Source organism: Harmonia axyridis, chromosome 5 (genome assembly GCF_914767665.1).
Source record: "Harmonia axyridis chromosome 5, icHarAxyr1.1, whole genome shotgun sequence".
NCBI lineage: Eukaryota > Metazoa > Arthropoda > Insecta > Coleoptera > Coccinellidae > Harmonia > Harmonia axyridis.
In genome coordinates, this window is record NC_059505.1 from 30,917,175 (window position 1) to 30,937,811 (window position 20,637).

The 20,637-nt window shown below is 38.1% G+C and overlaps 1 protein-coding gene across 1 annotated transcript in view; it reads right to left on the minus strand.

The window, feature by feature from the left end:
* The window catches only part of LOC123681355 (rho guanine nucleotide exchange factor 10), a 112,381-nt gene extending 91,968 nt beyond the window's left edge, over nucleotides 1-20,413 (minus strand). Inside the window, exon 1 of the mRNA XM_045619723.1 lies at nucleotides 20,130-20,413. The gene's annotated coding sequence lies outside the window, so the exon portion shown is untranslated. The remainder of the gene's footprint in view (nucleotides 1-20,129) is intronic.
* Between the last annotated feature and the right edge of the window lie 224 nt (nucleotides 20,414-20,637).

Below are 20,637 nucleotides of genomic sequence, written 5' to 3' on the forward strand. Positions count from 1 at the left end.
ATGTTCATTAATTATTTCGCATGAATCTAGAAACATACGGTATAAAATAATCAAACTTTCTCATGGGGAATGTGCATTACAGTTCAAAAGGGTCATCGATGAAAGTTCACAAACATATTGTGTTCATATGGATTTTCATATAACGCCGGTAAGGTTAGCTCCCGGCCGGCCAGCTCCACGGGCACCATTCATTCCACCACGGTCAAACACACTTTAGTCATTTTTGATATTTGAATTGAATTTCTAGATGCGTGAATGTAATAAATTGAGGTTCATCTTATAGAGAAATGAAAGATCTAGCGAGTAGTAATTTTTCGTTTACATAAGCTACATATAGGGATCAATTTTAGGATGGAATTGAAGAATTTCATGCCGGCCGAAGAGATTTTCGTGATTTTTATATTTTCCGAATGAGCGGCCAAAGATGAAATTTAGTCCATGGTATGAAGGATTGAAAAAGCCATAAAAATAGAAATTTTCGTTCGCATTGGTTAACCCTATGGCCCCAGCTCTACGACCTGAATAGTCTGATATCGTGCCTGCCGGATAGTCTTTCGTGTTTTTTATGTTCTTCGAATAAGCGGCCAAAGATGAAATTTAACCCATGGTATGAAGGATTGTAAATGCCATAAATATTGAAATTTTTGTTCACATTGGGTACCCCTAAGGCCCCAGCTCCACGACCTGAATAGTATGATATCGCGCCGGCCGGATAGTTTTTCGTGTTTTTCATGTTTTTCGAATGAGCGGCCAAAGATGAAATTTAGTCCATGTTATGAAGGATTGAAAAAGCCATAACTATTGAAATTTTCGTTCACATTGGTTACCCCTAAGGCCCCAGCTCCACGACATGAATTGTATGATATCATGCCGGCCGGATAGTTTTTCGTGTTTTTCGTGTTTTTCATGTTCTTCGAATAAGCGGCCAAAGATGAAATTTAGTCCATGTTATGAAGGATTGAAAAAGCCATAAATATTGAAATTTTCGTTCACATTGGGTACCCCTAAGGCCCCAGCTCCACGACCTGAATAGTATGATATCGTGCCGGCCGGATAGTATTTCATGTTTTTCGAATAAGCGGCCAAAGATGAAATTTAGTCCATGTTATGAAGGATTGAAAAAGCCATAACTATTGAAATTTTCGTTCTCATTGGTTAACCCTATGGCCCCAGCACCACGACCTGAATAGTATGATATCGTGCCGGCCGGATAGTTTTTCGTGTTTTTTATGTTCTTCGAATAAGCGGCCAAAGATGAAATTTAGTCCATGGTATGAAGGATTGAAAAAGCCATAAATATTGTTTTTTTGGTTCACATTGGGTACCTCTAAAGGCCCAGCTCCACGACTTGAATTGTATGATGTCATGCCGGCCGGATAGTTTTTCGAGTTTTTCATGTTTTTCGAATGAGCGGCCAAAGATGAAATTTAGTCCATGTTATGAAGGATTGAAAAAGCCATAACTATTGAAATTTTCGTTCACATTGGTTAACCCTATGACCCCAGCACCACGCCCTGAATAGTATGATATCGTGCCAGCCGGATAGTTTTTCGTGTGTTTTATGTTCTTCGAATAAACGGCCAAAGATGAAATTGAGTCCATGTCATGAAGGATTGAAAAAGCCATAACTATTGAAATTTTCGTTCACATTGGTTAACCCTATGGCCCCAGCACCACGCCTTGAATAGTATGATATCGTGCCGGCCGGATAGTTTTTCGTGTTTTTTATGTTCTTCGAATAAGCGGCCAAAGATGAAATTTAGTCCATGGTATGAAGGATTGAAAAAGCCATAAATATTGTTTTTTTGGTTCACATTGGGTACCTCTAAAGGCCCAGCTCCACGACTTGAATTGTATGATGTCATGCCGGCCGGATAGTTTTTCGAGTTTTTCATGTTTTTCGAATGAGCGGCCAAAGATGAAATTTAGTCCATGTTATGAAGGATTGAAAAAGCCATAACTATTGAAATTTTCGTTCACATTGGTTAACCCTATGGCCCCAGCTTCACGCCCTGAATAGTATGATATCGTGCCAGCCGGATAGTTTTTCGTGTGTTTTATGTTCTTCGAATAAACGGCCAAAGATGAAATTTAGTCCATGTTATGAAGGATTGAAAAAGCCATAACTATTGAAATTTTCGTTCACATTGGTTAACCCTATGGCCCCAGCCCCACGCCCTGAATAGTATGATATCGTGCCGGCCGGATAGTTTTTCGTGTTTTTTATGTTCTTCGAATAAGCGGCCAAAGATGAAATTTAGTCCATGTTATGAAGGATTGAAAAAGCCATAACTATTGAAATTTTCGTTCACATTGGTTAACCCTATGGCCCCAGCTTCACGCCCTGAATAGTATGATATCGTGCCAGCCGGATAGTTTTTCGTGTGTTTTATGTTCTTCGAATAAACGGCCAAAGATGAAATTTAGTCCATGTTATGAAGGATTGAAAAAGCCATAACTATTGAAATTTTCGTTCACATTGGTTAACCCTATGGCCCCAGCCCCACGCCCTGAATAGTATGATATCGTGCCGGCCGGATAGTTTTTCGTGTTTTTTATGTTCTTCGAATAAGCGGCCAAAGATGAAATTTAGTCCATGGTATGAAGGATTGAAAAAGCCATAAATATTGTTTTTTTGGTTCACATTGGGTACCTCTAAAGGCCCTGCTCCACGACTTGAATTGTATGATGTCATGCCGGCCGTATAGTTTTTCGTGTTTTTTATGTTCTTCGAATAAGCGGCCAAAGATGAAATTTAGTCCATGTTATGAAGGATTGAAAAAGCCATAACTATTGAAATTTTCGTTCACATTGGTTAACCCTATGGCCCCAGCCCCACGCCCTGAATAGTATGATATCGTGACGGCCGGATAGTTTTTCGTGTTTTTTATGTTCTTCGAATAAGCGGCCAAAGATGAAATTTAGTCCATGGTATGAAGGATTGAAAAAGCCATAAATATTGTTTTTTTGGTTCACATTGGGTACCTCTAAAGGCCCAGCTCCACGACTTGAATTGTATGATGTCATGCCGGCCGGATAGTTTTTCGTGTTTTTTATGTTCTTCGAATAAGCGGCCAAAGATGAAATTTAGTCCATGGTATGAAGGATTGAAAAAGCCATAAATATTGTTTTTTTGGTTCACATTGGGTACCTTAAAGGCCCAGCTCCACGACTTGAATTGTATGATGTCATGCCGGCCGGATAGTTTTTCGAGTTTTTCATGTTTTTCGAATGAGCGGCCAAAGATGAAATTTAGTCCATGTTATGAAGGATTGAAAAAGCCATAACTATTGAAATTTTCGTTCACATTGGTTAACCCTATGGCCCCAGCACCACGACCTGAATAGTATGATATCGTGCCGGCCGGATAGTATTTCATGTTTTTCATGTTTTTCGAATAAGCGGCCAAAGATGAAATTGAGTCCATGTCATGAAGGATTGAAAAAGCCATAACTATTGAAATTTTCGTTCACATTGGTTAACCCTATGGCCCCAGCACCACGCCCTGAATAGTATGATATCGTGCCGGCCGGATAGTTTTTCGTGTTTTTTATGTTCTTCGAATAAGCAGCCAAAGATGAAATTTAGTCCATGGTATGAAGGATTGAAAAAGCCATAAATATTGTTTTTTTGGTTCACATTGGGTACCTCTAAAGGCCCAGCTCCACGACTTGAATTGTATGATGTCATGCCGGCCGGATAGTTTTTCGTGTTTTTTATGTTCTTCGAATAAGCGGCCAAAGATGAAATTTAGTCCATGGTATGAAGGATTGAAAAAGCCATAAATATTGTTTTTTTGGTTCACATTGGGTACCTCTAAAGGCCCTGCTCCACGACTTGAATTGTATGATGTCATGCCGGCCGGATAGTTTTTCGTGTTTTTTATGTTCTTCGAATAAGCGGCCAAAGATGAAATTTAGTCCATGTTATGAAGGATTGAAAAAGCCATAACTATTGAAATTTTCGTTCACATTGGTTAACCCTATGGCCCCAGCACCACGCCCTGAATAGTATGATATCGTGCCGGCCGGATAGTTTTTCGTGTGTTTTATGTTCTTCGAATAAACGGCCAAAGATGAAATTTAGTCCATGTTATGAAGGATTGAAAAAGCCATAACTATTGAAATTTTCGTTCACATTGGTTAACCCTATGGCCCCAGCCCCACGCCCTGAATAGTATGATATCGTGCCGGCCGGATAGTTTTTCGTGTTTTTTATGTTCTTCGAATAAGCGGCCAAAGATGAAATTTAGTCCATGGTATGAAGGATTGAAAAAGCCATAAATATTGTTTTTTTGGGTCACATTGGGTACCTCTAAAGGCCCAGCTCCACGACTTGAATTGTATGATGTCATGCCGGCCGGATAGTTTTTCGTGTTTTTCATGTTTTTCGAATGAGCGGCCAAAGATGAAATTTAGTCCATGTTATGAAGGATTGAAAAAGCCATAAATATTGTTTTTTTGGGTCACATTGGGTACCTCTAAAGGCCCAGCTCCACGACTTAAATTGTATGATGTCATGCCGGCCGGATAGTATTTCCTGTTTTTCATGTTTTTCGAATAAGCGGCCAAAGATGAAATTTAGTCCATGTTATGAAGGATTGAAAAAGCCATAAATATTGTTTTTTTGGGTCACATTGGGTACCTCTAAAGGCCCAGCTCCACGACTTGAATTGTATGATGTCATGCCGGCCGGATAGTATTTCCTGTTTTTCATGTTTTTCGAATAAGCGGCCAAAGATGAAATTTAGTTCATGTTATGAAGGATTGAAAAAGCCATAAATATTGTTTTTTTGGGTCACATTGGGTACCTCTAAAGGCCCAGCTCCACGACTTGAATTGTATGATGTCATGCCGGCCGGATAGTATTTCCTGTTTTTCATGTTTTTCGAATAAGCGGCCAAAGATGAAATTTAGTCCATGTTATGAAGGATTGAAAAAGCCATAACTATTGAAATTTTTGTTCACATTGGTTAACCCTATGGCCCCATCACCACGACCTGAATAGTATGATATCGTGCCGGCCGGATAGTATTTCATGTTTTTCATGTTTTTCGAATAAGCGGCCAAAGATGAAATTTAGTCCATGTTATGAAGGATTGAAAAAGCCATAACTATTGAAATTTTTGTTCACATTGGTTAACCCTATGGCCCCAGCACCACGACCTGAATAGTATGATATCGTGCCGGCCGGATAGTTTTTCGTGTTTTTTATGTTCTTCGAATAAGCGGCCAAAGATGAAATTTAGTCCATGGTATGAAGGATTGAAAAAGCCATAAATATTGTTTTTTTGGTTCACATTGGGTACCCCTAAAGGCCCAGCTCAACGACTTGAATTGTATGATGTCATGCCGGCCGGATAGTTTTTCGAGTTTTTCATGTTTTTCGAATGAGCGGCCAAAGATGAAATTTAGTCCATGTTATGAAGGATTGAAAAAGCCATAACTATTGAAATTTTCGTTCACATTGGTTGACCCTATGGCCCCAGCACCACGACCTGAATAGTATGATATCGTGCCGGCCGGATAGTTTTTCATGTTTTTCATGTTTTTCGAATAAGCGGCCAAAGATGAAATTTAGTCCATGTTATGAAGGATTGAAAAAGCCATAAATATTGTTTTTTTGGTTCACATTGGGTACCCCTAAAGGCCCAGCTCAACGACTTGAATTGTATGATGTCATGCCAGCCGGATAGTTTTTCGAGTTTTTCATGTTTTTCGAATGAGCGGCCAAAGATGAAATTTAGTCCATGTTATGAAGGATTGAAAAAGACATAACTATTGAAATTTTCGTTCACATTGGTTAACCCTATGGCCCCAGCCCCACGCCCTGAATAGTATGATATCGTGACGGCCGGATAGTTTTTCGTGTTTTTTATGTTCTTCGAATAAGCGGCCAAAGATGAAATTTAGACCATGGTATGAAGGATTGAAAAAGCCATAAATATTGTTTTTTTGGTTCACATTGGGTACCTCTAAAGGCCCAGCTCCACGACTTGAATTGTATGATGTCATGCCAGCCGGATAGTTTTTCGAGTTTTTCATGTTTTTCGAATGAGCGGCCAAAGATGAAATTTAGTCCATGTTATGAAGGATTGAAAAAGACATAACTATTGAAATTTTCGTTCACATTGGTTAACCCTATGGCCCCAGCCCCACGCCCTGAATAGTATGATATCGTGACGGCCGGATAGTTTTTCGTGTTTTTTATGTTCTTCGAATAAGCGGCCAAAGATGAAATTTAGACCATGGTATGAAGGATTGAAAAAGCCATAAATATTGTTTTTTTGGTTCACATTGGGTACCCCTAAAGGCCCAGCTCAACGACTTGAATTGTATGATGTCATGCCGGCCGGATAGTATTTCCTGTTTTTCATGTTTTTCGAATAAGCGGCCAAAGATGAAATTTAGTCCATGTTATGAAGGATTGAAAAAGCCATAACTATTGAAATTTTTGTTCACATTGGTTAACCCTATGGCCCCATCACCACGACCTGAATAGTCTGATATCGTGCCGGCCGGATAGTATTTCATGTTTTTCATGTTTTTCGAATAAGCGGCCAAAGATGAAATTTAGTCCATGTTATGAAGGATTGAAAAAGCCATAACTATTGAAATTTTTGTTCACATTGGTTAACCCTATGGCCCCAGCACCACGACCTGAATTGTATGATATCGTGCCGGCCGGATAGTATTTCATGTTTTTCATGTTTTTCGAATAAGCGGCCAAAGATGAAATTTAGTCCATGTTATGAAGGATTGAAAAAGCCATAACTATTGAAATTTTTGTTCACATTGGTTAACCCTATGGCCCCAGCACCACGACCTGAATTGTATGATATCGTGCCGGCCGGATAGTATTTCATGTTTTTCGAATAAGCGGCCAAAGATGAAATTTAGTCCATGTTATGAAGGATTGAAAAAGCCATAACTATTGAAATTTTTGTTCACATTGGTTAACCCTATGGCCCCAGCACCACGACCTGAATTGTATGATATCGTGCCGGCCGGATAGTATTTCATGTTTTTCATGTTTTTCGAATAAGCGGCCAAAGATGAAATTTAGTCCATGTTATGAAGGATTGAAAAAGCCATAACTATTGAAATTTTTGTTCACATTGGTTAACCCTATGGCCCCATCACCACGACCTGAATAGTCTGATATCGTGCCGGCCGGATAGTATTTCATGTTTTTCATGTTTTTCGAATAAGCGGCCAAAGATGAAATTTAGTCCATGTTATGAAGGATTGAAAAAGCCATAACTATTGAAATTTTTGTTCACATTGGTTAACCCTATGGCCCCAGCACCACGACCTGAATTGTATGATATCGTGCCGGCCGGATAGTATTTCATGTTTTTCATGTTTTTCGAATAAGCGGCCAAAGATGAAATTTAGTCCATGTTATGAAGGATTGAAAAAGCCATAACTATTGAAATTTTTGTTCACATTGGTTAACCCTATGGCCCCAGCACCACGACCTGAATTGTATGATATCGTGCCGGCCGGATAGTATTTCATGTTTTTCGAATAAGCGGCCAAAGATGAAATTTAGTCCATGTTATGAAGGATTGAAAAAGCCATAACTATTGAAATTTTTGTTCACATTGGTTAACCCTATGGCCCCAGCACCACGACCTGAATTGTATGATATCGTGCCGGCCGGATAGTATTTCATGTTTTTCATGTTTTTCGAATAAGCGGCCAAAGATGAAATTTAGTCCATGTTATGAAGGATTGAAAAAGCCATAACTATTGAAATTTTTGTTCACATTGGTTAACCCTATGGCCCCAGCACCACGACCTGAATTGTATGATATCGTGCCGGCCGGATAGTATTTCATGTTTTTCATGTTTTTCGAATAAGCGGCCAAAGATGAAATTTAGTCCATGTTATGAAGGATTGAAAAAGCCATAACTATTGAAATTTTTGTTCACATTGGTTAACCCTATGGCCCCAGCACCACGACCTGAATTGTATGATATCGTGCCGGCCGGATAGTATTTCATGTTTTTCGAATAAGCGGCCAAAGATGAAATTTAGTCCATGTTATGAAGGATTGAAAAAGCCATAACTATTGAAATTTTTGTTCACATTGGTTAACCCTATGGCCCCAGCACCACGACCTGAATTGTATGATATCGTGCCGGCCGGATAGTATTTCATGTTTTTCATGTTTTTCGAATAAGCGGCCAAAGATGAAATTTAGTCCATGTTATGAAGGATTGAAAAAGCCATAACTATTGAAATTTTTGTTCACATTGGTTAACCCTATGGCCCCATCACCACGACCTGAATAGTCTGATATCGTGCCGGCCGGATAGTATTTCATGTTTTTCATGTTTTTCGAATAAGCGGCCAAAGATGAAATTTAGTCCATGTTATGAAGGATTGAAAAAGCCATAACTATTGAAATTTTTGTTCACATTGGTTAACCCTGTGGCCCCAGCACCACGACCTGAATTGTATGATATCGTGCCGGCCGGATAGTATTTCATGTTTTTCATGTTTTTCGAATAAGCGGCCAAAGATGAAATTTAGTCCATGTTATGAAGGATTGAAAAAGCCATAACTATTGAAATTTTTGTTCACATTGGTTAACCCTATGGCCCCAGCACCACGACCTGAATTGTATGATATCGTGCCGGCCGGATAGTATTTCATGTTTTTCGAATAAGCGGCCAAAGATGAAATTTAGTCCATGTTATGAAGGATTGAAAAAGCCATAACTATTGAAATTTTTGTTCACATTGGTTAACCCTATGGCCCCAGCACCACGACCTGAATTGTATGATATCGTGCCGGCCGGATAGTATTTCATGTTTTTCATGTTTTTCGAATAAGCGGCCAAAGATGAAATTTAGTCCATGTTATGAAGGATTGAAAAAGCCATAACTATTGAAATTTTTGTTCACATTGGTTAACCCTATGGCCCCAGCACCACGACCTGAATTGTATGATATCGTGCCGGCCGGATAGTATTTCATGTTTTTCATGTTTTTCGAATAAGCGGCCAAAGATGAAATTTAGTCCATGTTATGAAGGATTGAAAAAGCCATAACTATTGAAATTTTTGTTCACATTGGTTAACCCTATGGCCCCAGCACCACGACCTGAATTGTATGATATCGTGCCGGCCGGATAGTATTTCATGTTTTTCATGTTTTTCGAATAAGCGGCCAAAGATGAAATTTAGTCCATGTTATGAAGGATTGAAAAAGCCATAACTATTGAAATTTTTGTTCACATTGGTTAACCCTATGGCCCCAGCACCACGACCTGAATAGTATGATATCGTGCCGGCCGGATAGTTTTTCGTGTTTTTGATGTTTTTCGAATATGCGGCCAAAGACAAAATTCAGGCCATTGCATGAAGGGTTGAAAAAGCCATAAATATTGTTTTTTTGGTTCACATTGGTTACCCCTAAGGCCCCAGCTCCACGACATGAATTGTAAGATATCATGCCGGCCGGATAGTTTTTCATGTTTTTCGAATAAGCGGCCAAAGATGAAATTTAGTCCATGTTATGAAGGATTGGAAAAGCCATAACTATTGAAATTTTCGTTCACATTGGTTAACCCTATGGCCCCAGCCCCACGACTTGAATAGTATGATATCGTGCCGGCCGGATAGTTTTTCGTGTTTTTTATGTTCTTCGAATAAGCGGCCAAAGATGAAATTTAGTCCATGGTATGAAGGATTGAAAAAGCCGTAAATATTGAATTTTTGGTACACATTGGGTACCTCTAAAGGCCCAGCTCCACGACTTGAATTGTATGATGTCATGCCGGCCTGGTAGTTTTTCGTGTTTTTCATGTTTTTCGAATGAGCGGCCAAAGATGAAATTTAGTTAATGTTATGAAGGATTGAAAAAGCCATAAATATTGTTTTTTTGGTTCACATTGGGTACCTATAAAGGCCCAGCTCCACGACTTGAATTGAATGATGTCATGCCGGCCGGATAGTTTCTCATGTTTTTCGAATAAGCGGCCAAAGATGAAATTTAGTCCATGTTATGAAGGATTGAAAAATCCATAAATATTGTTTTTTTGGTTCACAGTGGGTACCTCTAAAGGCCCAGCTCCACGACTTGAATTGTATGATGTTATGCCGGCCGGATAGTTTTTCGTGGTTTTTATGTTCTTCGAATAAGCGGCCAAGGATAAAATTTAGCCCATGTTATGAAGGATTGAAAAAGCCATAAATAGTGAAATTTTCGTTCACATTGGTTACCTCTAAAAGCCCAGCTCCACGACTTGAATTGTATGATATCATGCCGGCCAGATAGTTTTTCGTGTTTTTCATGTTTTTCGAATGAGCGGCCAAAGATGAAATTTGGTCCATGTTATGAAGAATTGAGAAAGCCATGAATATTGAAATTTTCATTCACTTTGGTTAACCCCAAGGGCCCAGCTCTACGACCTGAATAGTATGATATCGTGCCGGCCGGATAGTTTTTCATGTTTTTCGAACAAGCGGCCAAAGATGAAATTTAGTCCATGTTTTGAAGGATTGAAAAAGCCATAAATATTGAAATTTTCGTTCACATTGGTTACCCCTAAGGCCCCCAGCTCCACGACCTGAATAGTATGATATCGATAAGATTCGGCAAGTGTGTGCAATTATTCATCTGTGGCACTGAAATATCCAGCCGTCAAAGAGTCCGACGAATATTTATTTATTCTCCTTCATCTGGATGTAATAAACAAAAACAAACGATTCAGAGCAATCCGAGAGATCGTCGGTGAAACCAGAACGTCCTAATAGAAGCATTTTTGTAACAAAATACAGATTAAGATATTCACTTGGTCCGTTTTCTGGCTGATCGAGCGATATTTCGAAAACTACAATAGCTATAGGTTTCCCGTTTTTTCAGTTTAATTTGTGATGAAAGGTTTTTGCTTATAACGTATTTAGGAAGTTGTCATTGATTGTAATATTTGGGAAATTAGTAATTTGAAATTATTGCATGATATATATTTTATGTGCACCAAGTTCCGTAACATTTTTTCAGGGTTTCGATATTCATGGGGGGATAATTACCCCCATTACCCCCCCTCTCGTAAATCCGCCCTTGACATTTTGTGAAGTATGAATTGCAACCAAAACACTTACTATGCAATTCAAAAAACGAAAAAACATTTATAATAAGTTTTTTCTTATAAAAAACATCGAGTTTTTAAATCAAAAAATTCATCTACTTCTGATATGTGGAGTTTGTACAGACATTTAATTTTTTGAAGGATTATTAAGTAATGTAAAAGAAGTCACAAAATGTTAATGTTTTTGTTGTTATCAATAAAAAAAAACAAGTATGTGCTTTCTTTGTATTCCAAATAGAATAGAATAAAAATCTACTTCTGATATGTGGAGTTTGTACAGACATTAAATTTTTTAAAGGATTATTAAATAATGTGAAAGAAGTCACAAAATGTTAATGTTTTTGTTGTTATCAATAAAAAAAACAAGTATGTGCTATCGTTGTATTCCAAATAGAATGACACGCAATTTCCACTGACAATATACAAAAACTATCCGACCGGCATGATATCATACAATTCAAGTCGTGGAGCTGGGCCCTTAGAGATACCCCATGTGAACGAAAAAAACAATATTTATGGCTTTTTCAATCCCTCATAACATGGACTAAATTTCATCTTTGGCCGCTTATTCGAAAAACATGAAAAACACGAAAAACTATCCGGCCGGCACGATATCATACTATTCAGGTCGTGGTGCTGGGCATTTAGAGGTACCCAATGTGAACGAAAAAAACTATATTTATGGCTTTTTCAATCCTTCATAAATGGACTAAATTTCATTTTTGGCCGTCTATTCGAAGAACATGAAAAACAAGAAAAACTATCCGGCCGGCACGATATCAGACTATTCAGGTCGTGGTGCTGGGGCCATAGGGTTAACCAATGTGAACGAAAATTTCAATAGTTATGGCTTTTTCAATCCTCCATAACATGGACTAAATTTCATCTTTGGCCGCTTATTCGAAAAACATGAAAAACATGAAATACTATCCGGCCGGCACGATATCAGACTATTCAGGTCGTGGTGCTGGGGCCATAGGGTTAACCAATGTGAACGAAAATTTCAAAAGTTATGGCTTTTTCAATCCTCCATAACATGGACTAAATTTCATCTTTGGCCGCTTATTCGAAAAACATGAAAAACATGAAATACTATCCGGCCGGCACGATATCATACTATTCAGGTCGTGGTGCTGGGGCCATAGGGTTAACCAATGTGAACGAAAATTTCAAAAGTTATGGCTTTTTCAATCCTCCATAACATGGACTAAATTTCATCTTTGGCCGCTTATTCGAAAAACATGAAAAACATGAAATACTATCCGGCCGGCACGATATCAGACTATTCAGGTCGTGGTGCTGGGGCCATAGGGTTAACCAATGTGAACGAAAATTTCAAAAGTTATGGCTTTTTCAATCCTCCATTACATGGACTAAATTTCATCTTTGGCCGCTTATTCGAAAAACATGAAATACTATCCGGCCGGCACGATATCAGACTATTCAGGTCGTGGTGCTGGGGCCATAGGGTTAACCAATGTGAACGAAAATTTCAAAAGTTATGGCTTTTTCAATCCTCCATAACATGGACTAAATTTCATTTAACCAATGTGAACGAAAATTTCAAAAGTTATGGCTTTTTCAATCCTCCATAACATGGACTAAATTTCATCTTTGGCCGCTTATTCGAAAAACATGAAAAACATGAAATACTATCCGGCCGGCACGATATCAGACTATTCAGGTCGTGGTGCTGGGGCCATAGGGTTAACCAATGTGAACGAAAATTTCAATAGTTATGGCTTTTTCAATCCTTCATAACATGGATTAAATTTCATCTTTGGCCGCTTATTCGAAAAACATGAAAAACATGAAATACTATCCGGCCGGCACGATATCAGACTATTCAGGTCGTGGTGCTGGGGCCATAGGGTTAACCAATGTGAACGAAAATTTCAAAAGTTATGGCTTTTTCAATCCTCCATAACATGGATTAAATTTCATCTTTGGCCGCTTATTCGAAAAACATGAAAAACATGAAATACTATCCGGCCGGCACGATATCAGACTATTCAGGTCGTGGTGCTGGGGCCATAGGGTTAACCAATGTGAACGAAAATTTCAATAGTTATGTCTTTTTCAATCCTCCATAACATGGATTAAATTTCATCTTTGGCCGCTTATTCGAAAAACATGAAAAACATGAAATACTATCCGGCCGGCACGATATCAGACTATTCAGGTCGTGGTGCTGGGGCCATAGGGTTAACCAATGTGAACGAAAATTTCAAAAGTTATGGCTTTTTCAATCCTCCATAACATGGACTAAATTTCATTTAACCAATGTGAACGAAAATTTCAAAAGTTATGGCTTTTTCAATCCTCCATAACATGGACTAAATTTCATCTTTGGCCGCTTATTCGAAAAACATGAAAAACATGAAATACTATCCGGCCGGCACGATATCAGACTATTCAGGTCGTGGTGCTGGGGCCATAGGGTTAACCAATGTGAACGAAAATTTCAATAGTTATGGCTTTTTCAATCCTTCATAACATGGACTAAATTTCATCTTTGGCCGCATATTCGAAGAAAATAAAAAACACGAAAAACTATCCGGCCGGCACGATATCAGACTATTCAGGTCGTGGTGCTGGGGCCATAGGGTTAACCAATGTGAACGAAAATTTCAATAGTTATGGCTTTTTCAATCCTCCATAACATGGACTAAATTTCATCTTTGGCCGCTTATTCGAAAAACATGAAAAACATGAAATACTATCCGGCCGGCACGATATCAGACTATTCAGGTCGTGGTGCTGGGGCCATAGGGTTAACCAATGTGAACGAAAATTTCAAAAGTTATGGCTTTTTCAATCCTCCATAACATGGACTAAATTTCATTTAACCAATGTGAACGAAAATTTCAAAAGTTATGGCTTTTTCAATCCTCCATAACATGGACTAAATTTCATCTTTGGCCGCTTATTCGAAAAACATGAAAAACATGAAATACTATCCGGCCGGCACGATATCAGACTATTCAGGTCGTGGTGCTGGGGCCATAGGGTTAACCAATGTGAACGAAAATTTCAAAAGTTATGGCTTTTTCAATCCTCCATGACATGGCCTAAATTTCATCTTTGGCCGCTTATTCGAAAAACATGAAATACTATCCGGCCGGCACGATATCAGACTATTCAGGTCGTGGTGCTGGGGCCATAGGGTTAACCAATGTGAACGAAAATTTCAAAAGTTATGGCTTTTTCAATCCTCCATAACATGGACTAAATTTCATTTAACCAATGTGAACGAAAATTTCAAAAGTTATGGCTTTTTCAATCCTCCATAACATGGACTAAATTTCATCTTTGGCCGCTTATTCGAAAAACATGAAAAACATGAAATACTATCCGGCCGGCACGATATCAGACTATTCAGGTCGTGGTGCTGGGGCCATAGGGTTAACCAATGTGAACGAAAATTTCAAAAGTTATGGCTTTTTCAATCCTCCATAACATGGACTAAATTTCATTTAACCAATGTGAACGAAAATTTCAAAAGTTATGGGTTTTTCAATCCTCCATAACATGGACTAAATTTCATCTTTGGCCGCTTATTCGAAAAACATGAAAAACATGAAATACTATCCGGCCGGCACGATATCAGACTATTCAGGTCGTGGTGCTGGGGCCATAGGGTTAACCAATGTGAACGAAAATTTCAATAGTTATGTCTTTTTCAATCCTCCATAACATGGATTAAATTTCATCTTTGGCCGCTTATTCGAAAAACATGAAAAACATGAAATACTATCCGGCCGGCAGGATATCAGACTATTCAGGTCGTGGAGCTGGGGCCATAGGGTTAACCAATGTGAACGAAAATTTCAATATTTATGACTTTTTCAATCCTTCATAACATGGACTAAATTTCATCTTTGGCCGCATATTCGAAGAAAATAAAAAACACGAAAAACTATCCGGCGGGCACGATATCTTACTATTCAGGTCTTGGAGCTGGGCCGTTCGGGGTAACCAAAGTGAATGAAAATTTCAATATTTATGGCTTTTTCAATCCTTCATAACATGGACTGAATTTCATCTTTGGCCGCTCATTCGAAAAACATGAAAAACACGATAAACTATCCCACCGGCATGATATCATACAATTCAAGTCGTGGAGCTGGGCCTTAAGAGGTACCCAATGTGAACCAAAAAAACAATATTTATGGCTTTTTCAATCCTCCATACCATGGACTAAATTTTATCTTTGGCCGCATATTCGAAAAACATGAAAAACACGAAAAACTATCCGGCCGGCATGATATCATACTATTCTGGTCGTGGAGCTGGGCCCTTTGGGCAACCAAAGTGAATGAAAATTTCGATATTTATGGCTTTTTCAATCCTTCATACCATGGACTAAATTTCATCTTTGGCCGCTTATTCGAAGAACATAAAAAACACGAAAAACTATCCGGCCGGCACGATATCATACTATTCAGGTCGTGGTGCTGGGGCCATAGGGTTAACCAATGTGAACGAAAATTTCAATAGTTATGGCTTTTTCAATCCTTCATAACATGGACTAAATTTCATCTTTGGCCGCTCATTCGAAAAACATGAAAAACACGAAAAACTATCCGGCCGGCATGACATCATACAATTCAAGTCGTGGAGCTGGGCCTTTAGAGGTACCCAATGTGAACCAAAAAAACAATATTTATGGCTTTTTCAATCCTTCATACCATGGACTAAATTTCATCTTTGGCCGCTTATTCGAAGAACATAAAAAACACGAAAAACTATCCGGCCGGCACGATATCATACTATTCAGGGCGTGGTGCTGGGGCCATAGGGTTAACCAATGTGAACGAAAATTTCAATAGTTATGGCTTTTTCAATCCTTCATAACATGGACTAAATTTCATCTTTGGCCGCTCATTCGAAAAACATGAAAAACACGAAAAACTATCCGGCCGGCATGACATCATACAATTCAAGTCGTGGAGCTGGGCCTTTAGAGGTACCCAATGTGACCCAAAAAAAACAATATTTATGGCTTTTTCAATCCTTCATACCATGGACTAAATTTCATCTTTGGCCGCTTATTCGAAGAACATAAAAAACACGAAAAACTATCCGGCCGGCACGATATCATACTATTCAGGGCGTGGGGCTGGGGCCATAGGGTTAACCAATGTGAACGAAAATTTCAATAGTTATGGCTTTTTCAATCCTTCATAACATGGACTAAATTTCATCTTTGGCCGTTTATTCGAAGAACATAAAACACACGAAAAACTATCCGGCCGGCACGATATCATACTATTCAGGGCGTGGGGCTGCGGCCATAGGGTTAACCAATGTGAACGAAAATTTCAATAGTTATGGCTTTTTCAATCCTTCATAATATGGACTATTTTTCATCTTTGGCCGTTTATTCGAAGAACATAAAACACACGAAAAACTATCCGGCCGGCACGATATCATACTATTCAGGGCGTGGTGCTGGGGCCATAGGGTTAACCAATGTGAACGAAAATTTCAATAGTTATGGCTTTTTCAATCCTTCATAACATGGACTAAATTTCATCTTTGGCCGCTCATTCGAAAAACATGAAAAACTCGAAAAACTATCCGGCCGGCATGACATCATACAATTCAAGTCGTGGAGCTGGGCCTTTAGAGGTACCCAATGTGAACCAAAAAAACAATATTTATGGCTTTTTCAATCCTTCATAACATGGATTAAATTTCATCTTTGGCCGCTTATTCGAAGAACATAAAAAACACGAAAAACTATCCGGCCGGCATGATATCATACAATTCAGGTCGTGGTGCTGGGGCCATAGGGTTAACCAATGAGAACGAAAATTTCAATAGTTATGGCTTTTTCAATCCTTCATAACATGGACTAAATTTCATCTTTGGCCGCTTATTCGAAAAACATGAAATACTATCCGGCCGGCACGATATCATACTATTCAGGTCGTGGAGCTGGGGCCTTAGGGGTACCCAATGTGAACGAAAATTTCAATATTTATGGCTTTTTCAATCCTTCATAACATGGACTAAATTTCATCTTTGGCCGCTTATTCGAAGAACATGAAAAACACGAAAAACTATCCGGCCGGCATGATATCATACAATTCATGTCGTGGAGCTGGGGCCTTAGGGGTAACCAATGTGAACGAAAATTTCAATAGTTATGGCTTTTTCAATCCTTCATAACATGGACTAAATTTCATCTTTGGCCGCTCATTCGAAAAACATGAAAAACACGAAAAACTATCCGGCCGGCGCGATATCATACTATTCAGGTCGTGGAGCTGGGGCCTTAGGGGTACCCAATGTGAACAAAAATTTCAATATTTATGGCATTTACAATCCTTCATACCATGGGTTAAATTTCATCTTTGGCCGCTTATTCGAAGAACATAAAAAACACGAAAGACTATCCGGCAGGCACGATATCAGACTATTCAGGTCGTAGAGCTGGGGCCATAGGGTTAACCAATGCGAACGAAAATTTCTATTTTTATGGCTTTTTCAATCCTTCATACCATGGACTAAATTTCATCTTTGGCCGCTCATTCGGAAAATATAAAAATCACGAAAATCTCTTCGGCCGGCATGAAATTCTTCAATTCCATCCTAAAATTGATCCCTATATGTAGCTTATGTAAACGAAAAATTACTACTCGCTTGATCTTTCATTTCTCTATAAGATGAACCTCAATTTATTACATTCACGCATCTAGAAATTCAATTCAAATATCGAAAATGACGAAAGTGTGTTTGACCGTGGTGGAATGAATGGTGCCCGTGGAGCTGGCCGGCCGGGAGCTAACCTTACCGGCGTGGATTTTCATCCCATAGAATCATCACAACATATTCTTTCATTTATGCATTATACTTCCCTTTTTATTATCCCATGAAAGTTAAGTTGACATTAAATGATAGATGACGTATTGATACCTTGAAATTCTAATACAATGAAGCCCAAACCGATTGTCGAAAATATTTATTTTATCCCCAAAATTATTTATGGTCGTGAAAAAGCCATGTGCTTGACACGTGCGCACTTTCATCACCCTACCATAGGGTAAATGGGGATACATATTATGGTTAGCGGATGTGCATAATAAAATGAAGGTTTGTTTACACCCATAAACATGCCTCATCTCGATCAGATTGGGAAAATAGATCTTCGCTTCGATAGGATATTTTTCTCATAGCACCATGATCATGAAAGAGTAAACCACAAACAATTAAACAGTTTTTATTGATCTGAGGGAGAACGAGACACCATGTATGATGAGATTTATTAGGCATAAATGTCAGATTTGTTTTCATCCCCTAATAAAACTTTCTCTGGAAAAAGAGACTATTTCATATGAATAAAAACACAAACTAATGCTAGTTGAAAAGTACCAATCTTCAGCTTATTCAATAAAGAATAAACCACCATTCCTGAATGAAATTGAATTTCATAAAAGAATGATAAAATGAAAATTATAATCTATTACGGAATAAAGAATCAAAATATACGCTCAACGCTTCATATCCTCAAAACGAATAGAAGAGTAATGAAATTATTTAATGAGAATATGAAACGAAAATGAATATGAAAGTGTAATAAATAATCTTTAAGACTTCAACAGTTTATTTTATGTATGTGTGCGTTCCTCATTCCATAACAAACGTAAGTAATAAAATTATGTACATTAATTTAGAAAAGTGAGGTTTTTAATTATTCAGCGATGAGAGAATTTCGTTGTTGAAGTGGTTCAGTGAATTCTATTATTTGCTGAAAAAACGTAAAATCTCTTATTTCATGGTCGTGTACTCAGAATCTTAAGCATTTCAAGATCGTATAGTTTTTTGAAGAGTAATTAAAATTTCATGATTGAAGAATCAGCCTTTCCCTTTTTCATAAAAAAATGAGGTTCTTCTACAAATATCCAGTATACCTGTAAGATAATGCAATACGAACGTTTGTTATTCTTTTGTAATTGAATAACTTGTAGAGACGTGTTCAATTTAAAATTCAATTCAATCATTATAAATCAAAATCTTCCTTCTGAATAGATTTATGTATTAAACTTTATTTAATGTTTCATTAACCTCCGAGAATACACAACATATTCAAAATTATTAAAGCAAAATTTTATATGAATTATTTATTTCTATAACAAACTAATAAGAGTAGGCATTGATATTTTATTTTCGTTTTCGAAAAATTTCCGTGAGAAATACTGAAATATACATCGTTATTTGCATGAATTAGGTAATAAATAACAAATTCATAGGTATTGTTTGTCAACAATTGATATGTTCCTGTACAATCTAGAAAGATATAAACAAACATTCGAATGTAAAAGCATTATTTTTGAACAAGAAGGTAAAAAGTACCTAAATTTTACTGACAGAATCTAACGAATTCCAAAAGTTCGTGTCCAACCGTACACATTTTGATAAATATCAATAAATGTCAATGAAGAAAAATAATGATACCACTAAAATAAAGTATCAAAGCCCCCAACTGTAGATTAATTCAAGAGCAGTTCTGCCAAAACGTGAAAGAATTCCAAATATTTATTGTATGAATTCACACTGCAAAAAATAGGATCTGCGAATATATATGAAATACTTGGGTTGACATTTGAAAGTGAATGAAAGTAATTCCCTTTCATAAGGTAGGTATTAGAGTATTATATCGCAAAACAATATGATCATTCTTCGAAAAAAACCCTCAGGCAACAAAACTGCGAAAAATTTCGCTAAAGAATGGGCCAACATCTGCAGAGATCTCACGTTGCACAAAGATGTTACCGCACTCTTCCAATAAGGTTTCTATGAGAACATAGGATGGTTCATATTATTTTACACACATTATTACACACCACTTAACCAAAGTTGTCTTTAAGACAGCAGCAACGGTCGAAAGACTCTACCTGTTCCTAAAAAACGGACGGCAGGTACTTAAGCATTCACGGTTCATTTTGTGAAATTGCAAGTGGAATGAGAATGATTCCAAATGGCAAAACAATCGCAATATAAACTAAATGAGTCCTTACCACTTAGCATAATATTATCCGGGGTAAATAATCCTTAAATCCAATAATTCAATGAACTGGTAAAAAAGTGACTTAAACTTAAGTTGTCGGCAGTGTCGTTTTACGGGAAAAGTCGGGAGAGAATCCCAGTCAGTCTACCGAAAAAAACAAACAGAGTCACAAGCACACTGAAATCAAAGCAACAAACTGTTTATATCAAGTTTTCAAATGTACACAAAGAGAATAGAGGGACCTCACAGCACCATAGAACTGCTACACGGAACTCGCATACACTAAATGAACTATTCGAAGTTTTCGAATATGCGCTTGCGCTCGAAAGCTGTTTGCTCCTTGTGTTGTTCGAATGCCTTGCAGGTTGCAGCTGTCCTATCTCGTGTTTCTGATTATTTCGCTCGGGCTTTTGCCCCATTTGGGTCCGACCTGTGCACGTACTTTTCCTTCACGGCTCGGTCTCTGGCTCGAAAGATGTTATGGGACTCTTCAGGCGGTCTGCGAATAACGGAAGTAG